General features: G+C 44.8%; 1 long non-coding RNA gene across 2 annotated transcripts in view; it reads left to right on the top strand.

Annotated features, from left to right (window-relative positions):
- LOC310667959 overlaps window positions 1-12691 on the top strand; it is a 145923-nt gene extending 133232 nt beyond the window's left edge. The window contains exons 2-4 of one of the 2 annotated variants that reach the window (XR_014506483.1): window positions 3905-4085; window positions 6962-7137; window positions 10753-12691. This is a non-coding gene — a long non-coding RNA (uncharacterized lncRNA). Of the gene's footprint in view, window positions 1-3904; window positions 4086-6948; window positions 7138-10752 lie in introns of both variants that reach the window. The other variant, XR_014506484.1, reaches the window with a different exon arrangement.
- The last annotated feature ends 1037 nt before the right edge of the window (window positions 12692-13728 follow it).

Below are 13728 nucleotides of genomic sequence, written 5' to 3'. Positions count from 1 at the left end.
AAACCCAGAGATCCATTCAACAGATAAGAGGTAGGGGAGGAATTAAAGTAATAATTAAAAAAAAAAGATAATGTAACACAAAGGAAAGAATAATATAATACACTAGGTGGAATGAAGCCCAGATTCATGATGCCCAACTAGCAGCTGCAACCAATCATAGTACTGTACTCTTAAATAATCTCAGTGCATCTACAATTTTAGTGTGTGAGGTAGCTCCAGGAGAATTGAGCAAAGCAATTTTAAGAAGAGTAGTGTATGTATGTGCGTGCTCACAACCAATATTATTATTTTTGTTATTAATTTATTATTTATACCCCGCCCATCTGCCTGGGTTTTCCTAGCCCAGGGTCCAGCAAACTTTTTCAGCAGGGGGCCGGTCCACTGTCCCTCAGACCTTGTGGGGGGCCAGATTATATTGGGGGGGGGGGGAATGAACGAATTTCTATGCCCCACAAATAACCCAGAGATGCATTTTAAATAAAAGAATACATTTTACTCATGTAAAAACACGCTGATTCCTGGACCGTCCACAGGCTGGATTTAGAAGGCGATTGGGCCAGATTTGGCCCCCGGGCCTTAGTTTGCCCACCCGTGGCCTATCCATTTTGGGCGGCTCCCAAGAGAATATTAAAAACACGATAAAACATCAAACATTAAAAACTTCCTTAAACGGGGCTGCCTTCAGATGTCTTCTAAAAGTCAGACAGTTGTTTATTTCTGATGGGAGGGCGTTCCACAGGCTGGGTGCCACTACCGAGAAGGCCCTGAACAATGGGGGTGGAGACACTTAGTTTAGTGTTGGTGATTATTAGCTTTAAAACCCTAGATTGCTTAGGTCCAGAATACCTTAGGAACTGCCATCTTGCCTGTTTCCAAACATCGGGGGGGGGGTGTCTATGATTAGCTGAGTATAACAAGAGAGAGGGCCTTCTCAGTGGTGGCACCCATGTTTTGAAATCCTTTGCCTTATGATGTTCGGTTTGTCTCCTCATTTACTGTTTTTTGCCAGTTTATTAACACCTTTTATTTTGGGCAGACCTTTATGTCCTAGGCCATGCCTTTATTATTTTTAAACTGCTGAGCTGGTCACATTTGTAATTGTCTTATACTATTTTAAGGAAATTGTAATTTTAATAGGCTATAAGCCTCCCCGGATGGGTCTCCTGCAAAATGTTGCATTTTGGGCAGTCTTTTATGAAGCGGCCTGTCTGAATTATTCCTCTTTAGAGCTTCTAGTCTCTTCAAGGCCGCCTCGCCTTTCTGCTACGTGAAGCTGATAAGAGAGGCCCTGCTTGTTAGCAAAAAAAAAGATAAAAATGCATCTTCAATTGACAGGTGTGCGGGGGTGCATAGAGAAGAGGAAAAAAGTTTAAACTTCCAGATCTATGATTCTAACTCTACACTGTAAGAACACACAAAAGGGTCTCAATCCTTTGTGTACTCAATTCAGAGGTGATCTGATTGATTCTTGACATTTCTGGCTCTGGCTTTGGGGTTTAATTGAGCATTACATTATATGTGTAAAACAACTGCATTTAAAAAATCTCTGTTTTGCTAGGTAAAGGTAAAGGTACCCCTGCCCATACGGGCCAGTCGTGTCCGACTCTAGGGTTGCGCGTCCATCTCGCTTAAGAGGCCGGGGGCCAGCGCTGTCCGAAGACACTTCCGGGTCACGTGGCCAGCATGACAAGCTGCATCTGGCGAGCCAGCGCAGCACATGGAAATGCCGTTTACCTTCCCGCTGGAGCGGTCCCTATTTATCTACTTGCACCCGGGGGTGCTTTCGAACTGCTAGGTTGGCAGGCACTGGGACAGAGCAACGGGAGCGCACCCCGCCGCGGGGATTCGAACCGCCGACCTGACGATCGGCAAGTCCTAGGCGCTGAGGTTTTACCCACAGCGCCACCCGCGCCCCCCGGTTTTGCTAGTTACCTGCTTCTATATTGGACAATTGTGATTGTGAGACCATGTTTCTGTAGACTCGGCACTTAGCAGGCTGAGGTCAGTTGTGTATCAGAACCATGCTCTGTGACAGAGGGTGAAAGCAGCGGGGTCTGTTCTATGGGTTCTGACATAGTTCCTGGGTCCCAGGTCACAACACCCAGGTTACATTACCTTAAAGGATTATGGGAAGGGTACATGGATAAGGGTGCTGAGAATTATTAGGATGAAAGACCCCCTATTCCCCTCATAGAACTACAATTCTCAGAGAGGTTTAACAATGAATTTGTCTGAAAATTGTAGCTCTGCGAGGGAGGTAGGGGTCTCCTAACAATTCTTAGCACTTTTAACAACAACTACTACTACTACAATTTATTTATACCCCAGCCACTCTGGGCGGCTTCCAACAGAATACAAAAAACATGATAAAAGATCAAACATTAAAAACTTCCCTGAACAGGGCTGCTTTTATATGTCTTCTAAAAGTCAGATAGTTGTTTATTTCCTTGACATCTGATGGGAGGGCATTTCACAGGGCAGGTGCCACTACCAAGAAGGCCCTCTGCCTGGTTCCCTGTAGCTTCACTTCTCACAGTGTGAGAACTGCCAGAAGGCCCTCGGAGCTGGATCTCAGTGTCCCAGCTGAACAATGAGGGTGGAGACGCTCTTTCAGGTATACTGGGCCTTTGAGGCCGTTTAGGACTTTAAAGGTCAGCACCAACACTTTGAATTGTGTTCGGAAACGTACTGGGAGCCAATGCAGGTCTTTCAGGACCGGTGTTATATGGTCTCGGCAGCCACTCCCAGTCACCAGTCTAGCTGCTGTGTTCAGGATTAGTTGCAGTTTCCGGGTCACTCTAAAAGGTAGCCCCACGTAAAGCACATTGCAGTAATCTAAGCGGGAGATAACTAGAGTAGGCACCACTCTAGTGAGACAGTCTGCGGGCAGGAAGGGTCTCAGCCTGCATACCAGATGGAGCTAGTAGACAGCTGCCCTGGACACAGAATTAACCTGCACCTCCAAACTGCAGTTCCCAGGATTCCTTTAGCTATTGGATGTAGCGATCGTACATTTGTGTATTTTTTTTTTTTTTAAATTTCTTTTAAGCACCCCCCAAATCTCTGCAAAATGCTGAAACAGAAGCATAATAGGGACAATGCTTTATTTGGAACAAGCATCAGCGAATCAGGGTTGTCCCGGGCAGATAGGGAAAATTAGACTGCCAAGTGTCCAGAGAAACAAGTGTCTGGCCTGCTCTTATGCTTTTTTTAAATGTGCAGAGATCATCTGGCTAAGGCTTTCCATAGCATGGAGATAAACATGGCTACACATCAAGCTGCTGTTAAAAGACAGCTGCAGTGAGCTGAGCAGTTGGCAATCCTATTTGCATTTTATCTCTGCGCTTGCTTAAATACGCTGGAGAACTTGAGACATGGCACTGTGCATCTTAAGTCTGTTTCTTTTGTGAAAAAACTTACCAAATACCATCACTACTATTATGCACATTTGGCAGCGTTTATCATACTGTAAATAACAGTTTCACATCACCTCGTATGACATGTGCCAGCAGCGTTTCTTGCCAGGTCCTCTAGAAGTTGGGAGTAATTGCTCAGTGAATGAGTTATGATTGACATTCTTTTTTCTTTCTTTTTTAAAAGTGCATTAATTAATGTTGATCTTTGCCTTGAAGAATTTGGAAATGATTGCTTTCATGGTTTCCTAATCTAAACTCCAAAACAGTGTTTTGTGTGTGGTTTTTTTAGAGCTCATATAGTCAACTGTGTTCTGTTTGAACTTCTGTCTCCCATCACTGTTGTGAGAATAGAATTCACATTCTCTCTCTCTCTCTCTCTCTCTCTTAACATCCTGTGAGGTGCGCCTAGGATTTTGCACAAGATGGGATTATTATTTGTTTAAATTGCCACGTTTGCCCTGTTATGTGCCAACGAGAATGGTCTTAAGCTATTTTAATGGGAGCAGGATAGGTGTGGTTCTTCCATTGCAGGGCATTGGACTAAATGACATTTGGGGTGACCAGCTCTACAACTCTATGATTCTGTGGTCTTCAAAAACACGAGAACGGCTCAGAAAACACTGGCACGCTGTAAGATAACAACGGCACCATCTGGATGATCTGTAAAAAGTAAGTGAATAAAAGTTAGCAATTCCAGGAAAGTGGGCAAGTGTGGAAAAACAACCTGTGGGGTATATCCTCTGGCTTTGCTTGATTCCTTCTCTCAGAGCAGGCCCCATTCACCAGACCACATGCCTCATGGAGGAAAATGAAGGCCCAGACTTTCAAAATGCTGATTATTTACTGTATTTATTGCTGAAAGAATATCAGCCTCCTTTTTGCCATTTGGGTGTGTTGTTTTAGGCTCAAGCAACTGTGGTTGTGCTTCTGTGCCTTTGGGCATGTTTGAGAGTTGCATTGTGATGCCTCAGTTGTTGATTTTAAGTGTTTATTTGATTGTGTGGTATTATTTTGTTAAGCTGTCCTGTTTCATTAAGCTGTCCTCTGTGCTGGAACACAGAGTGACTCATAACTGAAATAAATGAATAACTCTTGCTGGAAATTGTGGCAGATTGCTATATTTCAGCCCCACTTCCTGCTAGCTGGTTAAATTGGACATGTTATTGGGGGAAATTGTGTGCGTGTCTAGTAATACTGTAGCAATAGTCCTAGGAATATTAATGGTAGTTGCGGGGGGCGGGAGCAATCAAATAGTTAAAAAAAAAACAGGGCAGATCTTATTCACTGCAGAGTTGGGTTGTGTAGGCTTAAATTACAGGAGTTTTCATCTGAACATTAGGAGAAATTCTTTGATAATAGGAGCAGTTCTGGCAATTGAAACAGTTATCGTATTTATGTGAAGCTAATGCTCCATCAAATCTAATGTGCACCTCAAATTTCAAAACCTTGAAACAAAAAAAGTACAGTGGTGCCTCGCAAGACGAAAAGAATCCGTTCCGTGAGTCTCTTCGTCTAGCGGTTTTTTCGTCTTGCGAAGCAAGCCCATTAGCGGATTAGCGCTATTAGCGGTTTAGCGGCTATTAGCGGCTATTAAAGGTTTAAGGGATTAGCGGATTAGCTGCTAAAAGGCTATTAGCAGCTTAGTGCCTTAGATAAAGGGGGTGGGGAGTGAAAAAAAACCCCCAGGAATTGCAAGACATTTTCGTCTTGCAAAGCAAGCCCATAGCAAATTCGTCCTGCGAAGCACCTCCAAAACGGAAAACCCTTTCATCTATCGGGTTTTCCGTCTTGCGAGGCATTTGTCTTGCGGGGCACCACTGTATTTGCTATGTCAGCGGTGTATTTCAAGCTTGTAATCAAATCTACTGCGCACCCTAAATTTGGCTAAGAAAGTTGTGCATGACATTTGAGTAAATACAGTACTTTGAGGGGTGGTGGTAGGTGTAATAAATGGGACCTGATACAGTCGTACCTTGATTTTCAAACAGCTTAGTTTTTGAACGTTTTGGCTCCTGAATGCCGCAAACCCAGAAGTGACTGTTCCAGTTTGCGAACTATTTTTGGAAGCCGATCGTCCAATGGAGCTTCCGCGGCTTCCAATTGCAATCAGAAGCCGTGCTGTGGTTTCTGAACGTTTTGGAAGTTGAACGGTCCTCCAGAACAGATTCCGTTCGATTTCCAAGGTACGACTGTAGTTGCAAAGGTAGTACAGTTACAATTAACATCACTAGGTGGCGCTGGTAACACTAGAGAGTTACATAAGGTTAGGGGTACAAAAAATGAAGTATTCTTTGTTATTCAGCAGTCTGAGTGTGTGTCTTCTCCTTCATATGCAGCACCCAGGGCACTGGCTCCTGAGGGCCAAGGCACTGTGTCCCTCTGGGCTGGTCCCCCTCAATGTTCAGAGGGTCCTGCTCACAAAAAAATCTTCAGGCAGAGGGCTGGAGGGCCAACTGTTGACGATGTTGTGGCTCCAAGGCGGGGATCCCAAACTGTGGTCTGTGGATCACCAGTGGTCTGCATGTTTCATTCGGGTGGCCCACGTCATGTCCGCATTAAATTGTATTTTTAATTGCATTTCTATTGCTGCTTTTATTTCTTATGTAACTGCATTTTTAATGTATTACGATATGAATTCAGCGAGGGCCAATTGTAATACAACAGAAGAAGAAGAAGAAGAGTTTGGCTTTGATATCTTGCTTTATCACTACCCGAAGGAGTCTCAAAGCGGCTAACATTCTCCTTTCCCTTCCTCCCCCACAACAAACACTCTGTGAGGTGCGTGGGGCTGAGAGACTTTAGAGAAGTGGGACTGGCCCAAGGTCACCCAGCAGCTGCATGTAGAGGAGCAGAGACGCAAACCCGGTTCACCAGATTACGAGTCTACCGCTCTTAACCACTACACCACAATGGCTCCCTTACAGAATGCAGTCTGTAAGAAGCAATAAAACACAATGATCGTACAGCACCCAGCACACTACGTTGAAATTGCAGGCAAACCAATGAGTGCTTCACCAAGTCCCCCAGCAATTTTCAAGTGTCCATTGGTGGGAAGCCATTACAGAAAAGGCCTGTTCTCGTGTTGCACCCTCCGGACCTCACAGACCCTCCAAGTGTCCCTGAAGCCATTCTGCTCTCTGATTGGATCCTGGAATGTCCCGCTTTCCCTTAGGGCATCCCTATTTTCATCAGAGAAATGTTGGAGGGTATGAAGTTATGTGACCACCGAGCCAAGGAGGTAAGTAACTATACAGCCTTTACAAGACAACTGAAGGCAGCCCTATATAGGGATGTTTTTAAATGTTTTAGTGTGTTTTTATATATGTTGGAAGCTGCCCAGAGTGTCTGGGGTGACCCAGCCAGGCAGGTGGGGTATAAATAATAACATTATTACTATTATTATGATGGAATAGGACATCCCTATTTTCATTGGAGAAAGGTTGGAGGGTATGATATTATTTATAAGAAAATCTTGCTGGAGACAGTGCCAATATCATAGGTGACAGTGGAGTATTTGTGTCTGCAACTTCAGGCATCTTCACCAGGGTGCACTGTAAACGAGAAATGTGAATACAACGAAGAGAAATGTTGTCCGCAAAGGCATAGAAACCAAGTCAGAGGGAGGAGGACTCAGAAGGCAGCAGCGAGCCAAGAAAACAAGATTACATGGCAACCCTGTGGCCGATTTGTGCTTTGCTTTGGCTTGCCATAGGCATTTCATGTAAGTAGAGCAGCTCTTCCCATCTGTGTTGACTGTTTGCATTTGAGTTAAGTTAGCAATATGTGGCTTTGAGCTTATAACAATTGGAGGGGCATTGTCGAGGCACCCAACTGAGCAGGTGTAGTTTAGAAGGTGGTGCAGAAGTCCGTGGTTCATGCTCCTCAGGTCTGGGATGGCGAAATCTGTGGCCCTCCAGCGTTTGAAACATGGGAATTGGAATAAGTGCCAATTTCCTTTCATCAGGAAATGTCTGTTGCAACAGCTCAAGATATCAGCAGTTACTTGGTTGTTTGTGCTGTCGATCTCAATGTTCTTGGACTCCCAACTTCTGTCCCCCCGGCTGGCATGGCCAGTTGTAAGAAATGATGGGGCTGTAGCCTAGAGCCACAGGTTAGCCACTGCTGCATTAGGTGACCTGCAGCAAATGATTTTGCCTCTCTCAGTCCTCTGGGATAATAGCCCAGACCTCCCTTAGAAAGTGGTTTATACAGATTACTGAGATAACAGTATGTGAGCCACTTCAAATACCGTATCAGCAGTACCATTTGGAAAGTCCACATGATGTGATTTGCTAGGAAAAGTCTTTCCTCTGCTGCATGTGTCAGTCTAAGCAAGTCAGCCTGGATAGCTCAGTTGGTCAGTTGGATAGCTGGATAGCTCAGTTGGTTAGAGCGTGGCACCGATAACGCCAAGGTTGCAGGTTCAATCCCTGTATGGGACAGCTGCAAATTCCTGTGTTGCACGGGGTTGGACTAGATGATCCTCAGGGTCCCTCTACAATTCTATGAAGTGTGCTGATAACATGCCAACATCACGTAGGCCTTGGGGGCACTCTGTCTGGTTGTGGATACTTCATACTGACTTAGGCCAACCTGCATGGTGGAGGCATTCAAACAGCACTCCCTGCCCCCAGGATTGCAGAACCAGGTCAGCAACCACAGAAGATAAAGCAATGTGCACATCTGTTTTAAGACAAATCACCAATATGGATAGCTTTTATTGAATCCCTCGTGGGAGGAAAAACTCAGCAAACTTCCCTATGCCTCGTGTGTGAAATGAAGGCGATGGATAACATTCATTGAATCAATCAGCACTGCTCACTTTGTTTCTCTAGGTTGGGGAAATTTCAAAACAAAGTGAAGAGGGAGACAGATGGTAGTTTCTAAATAGGAGGAAATGCAAGATTGCGGTGTTTGTGCTCATTACTTTTGCTCTGCTATGTATAGCTGGCCGAAGCAAATTTCTGAAGCAGTATACAAATTGGCAAAACCTCTTTTGCCCCAAAACCATTAAAAAACCCAAGGTCCATTGAGGCCAGCACCCTGAGTGGAATTTGCCTAATGAGTCGCATTAAATGGGAGCCCTCTGCAAGGATTTCCACCTGTGCAATGGGGCTTTGCACCCCTGCGTCCCCTGGAATTGGTTGGGGAGGGTGTGTCTCAAGAACCTCCAGGACAGCATGTGGTTGGAAGGGGGAAAGTCCCATTGCCTCCCCTATTTCCACCAGGAACCAACAAGATTAAGGGGTGATATGATAGCCATGTTCAAATATATAAAAGGATGTCACATAGAGGAGGGAGAAAGGTTGTTTTCTGCTGCTCCAGAGAAGCGGACACGGAGCAATGGATCCAAACTACAAGAAAGAAGATTCCACCTAAACATTAGGAAGAATTCCTGACAGTAAGAGCTGTTTGACAGTGGAATTTGCTGCCAAGGAGTGTGGTGGAGTCTCCTTCTTTGGAGGTCTTTAAGCAGAGGCTTGACAACCATATGTCAGGAGTGCTCTGATGGTGTTTCCTGCTTGGCAGGGGGTTGGACTCGATGGCCCTTGTGGTCTCTTCCAACTCTATGATTCTAAGATACTACAGGAAATTCCCAATGATGGCACACAAGCAACGAACCTCCCTGGGTGAGGAGTAGATATGCTAATCCTGAACATGGACGGTCCATTTCATTATCATGGTTATTATAACAATGTGATAACGGGTTGGGGTGGAGGGGAAGGTGTGCACACCCCCAGCCAACACAGACCATCATGCCACAGGGTCCATTGCCTCTCTCTAGCCCTTGGGACATTATAGGGCATTGGGTAAGTTGCATGTCATTCTGGGGAACTGCAGCAGAACTTTGTTCTTTCATACAAAGTCAAGGTGTCCTGGAAAGGGGGCAGTCCCCTAAAGCAGAGTTGGGCAGACTTCAGACCTAGATATTTTTTACAATAATCTCATAGTTCACCAACAGGAGCCAAGCAAAAGACACCTGCTTCCTGAATTAAGGAATTATGAGCCATGAAATTAGCACTGCGGGTGACGCTGTGGGTTAAACCACAGAGCCTAGGACTTGCTGATCTGAAGGTCAGTGGTTCGGATCCCTGCGACGGGGTGAGCTCCCGTTGCTCGGTCCCTGCTCCTGCCAACCTAGCAGTTCGAAAGCACATCAAAGTGCAAGTAGATAAATAGGTACTGCTCTGGCGGGAAGGTAAACGGTGTTTCCGTGTGCTGCTCTGGTTCGCCAGAAGCAGCTTAGTCATGCTGGCCACATGACCCGGAAGCTGTACGCCGGCTCCCTCAGCCACTAAAGCGAGATGAGCACCGCAACCCCAGAGTAGGTCACGACTGGACCTAATGGCCGGGGGTCCCTTTACCTTACTAGAAGTAGTCCTTCCACAACACAAAAATCCACTCCTAGTTACCCTCTTCCCAGCTTTCTTAATTTCAGCAGAGTAATGTAGGTGCCTGGGTGCTGCTGTTATTGATAATCCTATGCAGTCTCTGAAAACCTTGCGTCATCTACCGGAAATTACTCAGCGATCCAGCAGTGAATTCCAACCTGCCTTTGCCATCCTGTATCAAGCACTAAGCAATACCTCTCTGTATATCACGCCATAGATTTATTTAGTGGGAGATATTCCAGATGGGTTTTCCTGTTTGCTGATGGGCTAAAAGCCCACAATCGTAATTGACTTTGAAGATACTGGCTGCTTGTATGAGAAAACCTAGTTATAATGAATAGTAAAAATTATGGCAACCATTCCCCCCCCCCCCGAAGTCAAGGGCAAAGTTCCAGTTGATTTTCCTGCTGGTAGACTGCATTCTCTTGAGCAGGGGGCAAAAGTTTTATAATGTGCTCTGCTATAAACATTATAGTTCCGTAAGCTTTTTAATTATTTGAGGGACATAATGCATGAACTACGAATGCAGGATGGCAAGCAATTAATTGTTAAACAAAGCCGGAATGGAGGATCTGTAAGCAATTAATCGTGAACAATATATTGCCATGTGAAAATGTTAATTAGTTTTTCAAACACTGGAGGAGGGTGGTGCGTTAACTTATATGTGGTGGTACGTGTAGGAATGTATTTTCTTGGGCTGAATGAAATGTCACTGGAAATGAAAAATCAAAGCTAGCTAGGGTTCCTTATGTGAAACATCCTACAGATATTCTCAACTACAACTCCCATCGTCCTTGACCATTTGCCATGCCGTCAGGAGCAGATGGGAGCTTCAACAATATCTGGACAACACCACATTGGCTGCCCCTAATATAGTCACGCAGCAATAATAAAATATTCTTAACTGTAATAAGAGTTTTTCTGCTTTCTTTGGTGGATCATAGGTGATGGTTCTCCAACCATTGTTCAGACACCACAGTCGGTGATACAGCGGCCAGACAGCAAGGTATCTCTTAATTGCAACATAAATGGGGCATCCAACCCCAATATCTACTGGTACAGGCAAATTCTCAAAGGACAGATTCAGCTGCTTGCCTATTCTGTTGCCGTGGGATCCTCATCTGCCGAGGGACCGCCCCACATCCAAGGATCAAGACCTGAAGACACCAAGTTCTTCCTGAGCATCAAAAACCTCATGGCCGGTGACACTGGGGTTTATTATTGTGCCTGGAGCCCACACACTGTGCAAAGTGAATGTAACACCTCAACAAAAACCCTCCTCCTTGCTTGTGGCTCCATCTGCTCCCACACCGCAGGGAAGTGGGGAAAAGGTGTAGTCTTTGAGGCATCAAGTTCCTTCCTGTTGAAATCACAAGGAACGGGGCCCACATTAAATGCCTCCTGAAAATCGCGGCTCAGCTGAACAATGCACAATGTGACGAACTTGTGGGGTGCCTTAACACACACCCCTTCTAATTTCTGGATGCCAGACACTGGGTTTAGCATGGTAAAATACAGACCAAAACTGTCTTCCCATGAGTCGTCAAGCAAACAGAGACAGGGTGATGATCCATGAAGGAAACCATCAACAATGGACTGACTCTGACAGAGATGCAGAGCAGTGAAGCAGCACTCGGGTGAACAACATGTGAAAAACAGCTGCTGCAGATATAATAATAATAATAATAATAATAATAATAATAATAATTTATTATTTATACCCTGCCCATCTGGCTGGGTTTCCCCAGGCACTCTGGGCAGCTTCCAACAAAGATTAAAAATACATTAAAACATGTGTTATGTGCATATGTGTTATGTGTATAGATACAAAACAATATATCCATCAAGAGCCGCTAGATGGCACCCTGTCCCTTTACACTATTGTCAAAGGGATGCTGGATGTTATTTTTGTGGCCATAAACCCACCTGAAATGTCGCCTCCTAAGCAGAGGTGGAAAGTGACCCATTGCAGCAACAATTTAGGATTTCTAAATAGAACGCTTATGTGAGTAGCAGCCTGTATGGAATATCAGCTAAGACTTTACCTGTGAGTTTAGGGAGAAGTTATAAGCTGGCTCAGCTCCAGCCTCCCACACTTATTATATTTCCTGCATTGCAAAAGTATTGATATCCCTTACAGGGTTGTGGTAAGGAGCACCAGGATGGTGGCTGGGTCTTCTAAAGGATCTACATTGGCTCCCAGTACCTTTCTGAACACAATTCAAAGGGTTGGTGCTTACCTTTAAAGCCCTAAACAGCTTTGGTCCTGCATACCTGAAGGAGTGTCTCCATCCCCATCATTCAGGTTACAGGGAACCAGGCAGAGGGCCTTCTCAGTAGTTGCGCCTGCACTGTGGAACACCCTCTCACCAGATGTCAAGGAAATAAACAACTATCTGGCTTTTAGAAGACATCTGAAGGCAACCCTGTACAAGGAATTTTTCAATGTTTGATGTTTGAATTTGTTGGAAGCTGCACAAAGTGGCTGGGGTAACCAATCAGATGGGCAGGTTATTTTTATTTTTATTTGAACACCTTTTCTCCTACCTCCTTTATTTTTTATTTTTTAAAAACATACACTGCTCTTCACATGTAAATAGATCCCAAAGAGGTTCACAATACACACATAACCTTTAAAAATAATAAATAGCAACAGCTACAACATCCAGATAGCCATCTGGTTTCAACAACTGCCGCAGCAGGAACCCAAACAGAACTCAAATATCTGTCGTTGGGAAATGCCAGGCTAAAAACAAGGATCTCTGGGCAAGCCAAACATCATTGCTGCACACCTGAATGCCACAGGGAGCTCAGTTCACAGCTACAACATACGTTTAAAGCACATTTCACAAAGGCCTTGCTTTGTATTAATCGCCACCATGTGTTCCCCCCTTTCCTTCCTTGACATCAGTTGTGCCTGTTGTGTCACTGCAGTGGCAACACCAAAAAGAAATAAGAAATTGGGTGGGGGCACTAGAAGGGGCAAGGCACATGGAGTGGGGGGTTAACTTTGTCCCACAGGTTAGATTACAATGAAGTGAAAAAGTAGATCCCCCAAGTGTCCCTATTTTCCAGGGACAGTCCCAGTTTTACAGAAGCCAAGCTGATTTCTGATTTGACCCTGGAATTTCCCACTTTTCCTTAGGACGTCCCTATTTTCGTTGGAGAACTGGGCATGAGATACACGTAGTAAAAAAACAACCAGTGATTTAATGAGGTAGCATGTGCAACAAGGAAGCTGGGTGCCACAAAAAAACTGGCTGCATGGAGTTATCCAACCCATAAGCAGCCCTGTACAGTGGTACCTCGGGTTGCATACACTCCAAGTTACATACGCTTCAGGTTACAGACTCCGCTAACCCAGAAATAGTGCTTCAGGTTAAGAACTTTGCTTCAGGATGAAAACAGAAATCGTGCTCCGGCGGCACGGCGGCAGCAGGAGGCCCCATTAGCTAAAGTGGTGCTTCAGGGTAAGCACAGTTTCACGTTAAGAACGGACCTCCGGAACGAATTAAGTACTTAACCCGAGGTACCACTGTATAGAGAAGTTTTTCTAAAAATGTTTAATGCTTTATTATGTTTTTTATATGTTGGAAGCCACCCAGAGTGGCTGGGGAAACCCAGTCAGATAGATGGGGTATAAATAAAAATTATTATCATTCTTATTATTAATGATGGAGGGTATGAGATCAACAAGGTCAGGGTGATATCCAGGAATACTCTGCTACAGAGCACACCAGGCCATGTGTTGTTGATCTTCAGATACTCATCCTGGAAGAACAAAACTTCAAAAGGGAAACTTTTACAACGGTCACATGCGTACCATACATTTAAATCATATGGCTCCTACTGCCCCAGGAATCCTGGGAATTGTAGTTTATTAAGGGTGCTGGGGAATTACAGCTACGTTGGGTGTAGGC

The sequence above is a fragment of the Podarcis tiliguerta genome, assembly GCF_965153285.1.
Source record: "Podarcis tiliguerta genome assembly, chromosome: 17".
Classification (NCBI taxonomy): Eukaryota; Metazoa; Chordata; class Lepidosauria; order Squamata; family Lacertidae; genus Podarcis; species Podarcis tiliguerta.
This window is presented reverse-complemented; position numbering and strand designations above follow the sequence as displayed.